Source organism: Trachypithecus francoisi, unplaced genomic scaffold (assembly GCF_009764315.1).
Source record: "Trachypithecus francoisi isolate TF-2019V2 unplaced genomic scaffold, Tfra_2.0 Contig00090, whole genome shotgun sequence".
In the NCBI taxonomy this organism is placed as follows: Eukaryota; Metazoa; Chordata; class Mammalia; order Primates; family Cercopithecidae; genus Trachypithecus; species Trachypithecus francoisi.
In genome coordinates this window covers 997,429-1,001,101 of record NW_022680471.1, presented here as the reverse complement: position 1 = coordinate 1,001,101, position 3,673 = coordinate 997,429, and positions in this window count along the sequence as shown.

Below are 3,673 nucleotides of genomic sequence, written 5' to 3'. Positions count from 1 at the left end.
ATATGCTGTGTGTTCTGTGTTTCCTATCAGTGGTGTTGACATTACTGCCTGGAATGCTGGGAGGCAAGTCAGCTTTTCTGGGTAAAGTGGGCCTCTGAGCCACCACGGGATGCCTGGGCAGTCTCCAGACTAAATGCCTGTGGCTGTCACAACGGACCAGGCTGTGTCCTAAAACTCCCCACCCACAGGCCTGCCCCACAGGGGAGGTCTTGGCCGTCTCCTCCCTCCACAGCTGCCCTGCCCACCGCATGCCCTCCACTTGCACTGGGTGTCGAGGGCGCTGGGAGAAAGCAGGGCTGCCTTCGAGAAGGGTGACCTTGGCCCCGCTGTGTGAGGTGCTGGGAGAAAGCAGGGCTGCCTTCGAGAAGGGTGACCTTGGCCCTGCTGTGTGAGGTGCTGGGAGAAAGCAGGGCTGCCTTCGAGAAGGGTGACCTTGGCCCCACTGTGTGAGGTGCTGGGAGAAAGCAGGGCTGCCTTCGAGAAGGGTGACCTTGGCCCCACACACCTGCATGAGGCTCCCGTGCTCCGTGCTCCCCTCCCGTCCTTCCCTGGTTGTCTTCTGTGCTGGGTTCTTAGGGAGTGCCCCGCACCCCGGCCCCCTTCTGTGTTGCTCCTGCCACTTCAGTCCTCTGGGACACAGGGTTTAGTCTGAGCAGCAGAGTCTTGGGGCGTCTCTCTGTCCTGTGGACCTGCCCAGCCGGGCAAGGTCTGAGCCTGGGTGTGAAGCAGGGAGGCCAGAAGAGCAGGCAGGATGTCGACTCCATCCTGTCACTGACTTCGGGCCAGGGCTAGACACGGCTTCTAAGAAGGCAGCAGGAGGATGAGGAGCAGCTCTTGTCCTGCTCAGGTTGTCCTGGGGCTCCCCTGACTGCCAGCCTGGCATCACGCCTACAGTCCCCACTCTGCTGGATGGCGCCGTGTGCAGGCCACAGGCGGTGGCTGTGGCAGTTCAGTCCTCAGTGCTCACTCGACGGGTGGTCCCAGTAGGTACCAGCATGCCGCCAGCATTCCGGACCAGCTCTGCGAGGCCCATGTTACAGAAGCCTGTCTGCCCCAGAGTCCGTCACGAAGGCCGTCGTGCAGCCGCTGCCCACCGTGCGTCCACTGTGAGCCCCGAGTGACCTGGGGCAGCCACCTCTTCCGGGGGAGCCCTCATTGTGACACAAAGGTGTCTGCTTGAGCTTGACAGGGGTAGCCTAGGTCCCCGGGTGGACTGCCTGCTGCCCCTCTTAGTCTGTGGTCCCATGCGTTCGCTGGGGAACAGCCCCCACAAAACAGCCTTTGGATCAGAGCTGGCCACGTCTGGAAGGATGGAAGCAGCCCCTGAGCTGCATGGGCTTCGGCGGCACGTCTGTCACCCTCAGTTGCTCACACACATGGACTCCGATGCGCACAGTGGCTCATCCCAGAGCCAGACTCCAGGCCCTCATCTGTGGCTCTGCCTCCCCAGGGCTCTTGGTGCCCATCCCTCCAGCAGATGGGGAGAAGCCCCCGGCTGGAAGTGACTGTCCCCGCAACCCATTCCACTGGCAACAGCTGGTCACCCCCTGGGGCCTGGGCAGTCGCCTCCCACACGGGTGGGGGCACCTCTGGGGCCGTCTCTGCATGGAGATGCCTCCGCTCCAACAGGATCTCTACTTCCTCCTCAAAGCCGGTTTAACGAAGACGCAGTGGAACCTCTCAGTATAGGCAGAGCCCGACGCGGGCGCAGAAAAAAGCCTGTGTCACAGAGGAATGTCAGAGCTGCCAGCTCAGCCAGTACTTACTCGGTCTGATGCTTTTCCACTCTCCAAAGCTGCAGAATGTTACTTAACCCACCATCAGGCTGCAGATGTTTCGTTCTTTTAAACCTTGAGTACCAAGAAACGATTTCTAACTAGAGATAATCATAAAATACAGCCAATAGCAGTATTCTTCAGTACTCTCTTCCACAAATCCTATTTCTCTGAGCTTCCATGTAGTGGCACTTAGTAAACAATGAAAAGAATTTTTTTGAGAGTGGTCTTTGCTGATGAGGCTGCAGGGACCTGTGTGAGGCAGGGCTGGCCTGGCCGGAGGCATCTGGTTCATGGAATTTTCTCCAAGAGGGCGCCATTGAGCCGCTGCCCTCTCTGCAGAACAGACTGGTGCTCAGGGTCCCTGCCCACAGCTCCAGGGCCCGCAGTTTCTCTCTGGTTGGTGGCTGGAATTTTTTAATGGGCATTCTCGGTGTATTTCGAGCTGTCTTAACTGCTTTCATCACTACACCTCTCTCCAGAGGCTTTCTCTCACATTTCCAGCATGTTTGTGTGGATTTGTTCCTCTTGTTTTCCTTTGTATATGAACCGCAGTTGGCCAGATGAAGCAGATGAACCTCTGACGCTGTGGGTGAAGCAGATGAACCTCTGACGCTGTGGGTGAAGCAGATGAACCTCTGACGCTGTGGGTGAAGCAGATGAACCTCTGACGCTGTGGGTGAAGCAGATGAACCTCTGACACTGTGGGTACTGGGCGTCTCTGTTCCTCAGGGCCCCCACCTGTGCCTGCCTCAGGACAGCACTGCCATTCCCTCTGCTCCAGCACCACGGGCCATCTCCAGTAACCCAGACGGCCTCAGACGCACTGGAGTCGGAGGGTGCTGGGGAACGGCTGCCCGTGTGGCCCCGAGGTCTGGCCTGAGTCGTGCAGGAAGTGCCGCCAGCGACTTGGGCAGAGAGAACCTGGTAGAATCGCTAACTCAGCAGAGAGAGGGGTTGGCCAGGTGTAAAGGGCTAACTCGGCGACCGAATGGCAGAACCCAGAGGCAGAGGCTGCCCTGCTTAACACTCAGAGCCGGGAGGAGCTCGGACTCCCGGGGCCCGGGTCGCCAGGGCTGTGGAGGGAGGAGGGCGGCGTGCAGTGGCTGGCTGGGCCCGTCTGAGAAGTGCTGCAGGGCCCATCTGAGAAGTGGCAGGCTGGGTGCAGCCGCTGCCATCAGTCCCTTCTCTCCCCTGTGTCCCTTCCAGAATTCTCCTTCTCCCCTGTGGGCACTGCCTGGCAGGGAGCAGCTGGTCAAGCACACCTGGCTTTGCAGGGCAGGGTAGATAGACAAGCTTGGAGCTGGGCATCGGGAGAGCCAGGCGGCACAGCTCCAGGTGCTTGGCCCTCCAGCAGTGAGACGGGACCAGCATGTGGGGGACCCCAAGGGGGACACAGTGTCCAGGTTCTCCAGACGGGTCCCGTGTGCCTTTCCGCAGCTGCCAGTCCCAGCATGAGGGTGGCCGGGACTCTGCTACGGAAGCGGCCTGGTCACACTGCAGCTGCTGGGCCCTTGTTTTGCAGATGAAGCCTTGTAGGTTGCATCCCTCAGAGAGAATAGAGGGCAAATGTCTCTTTTCAGACCTTAAAGATGTCAGGCTCTTAGTTAATCTCTCCTAGGTCCGGAAAGTCCTAGAAGGGGAAGTCCTGCTGCATTCATGGAGATTCTTTACAGGTGCTAATTTCCCTGAGAAAGGACAGCTCTGGGGGGCCATTTCAAAATATGTCAAAGAAATATATTTTGAGGCAAAACATTCTCATTTCCTTCAGAGTCTGGCAATGCTATACCAGAGTCAGGCTGGAATTTGGTGTCTTACTGCCACACAGAGTGTGTTCCGCCCGTCTTAGGATCCCGATTTTCATGTCGGGGCTGGCCAGCTGTGCCTCAACTCTGAAA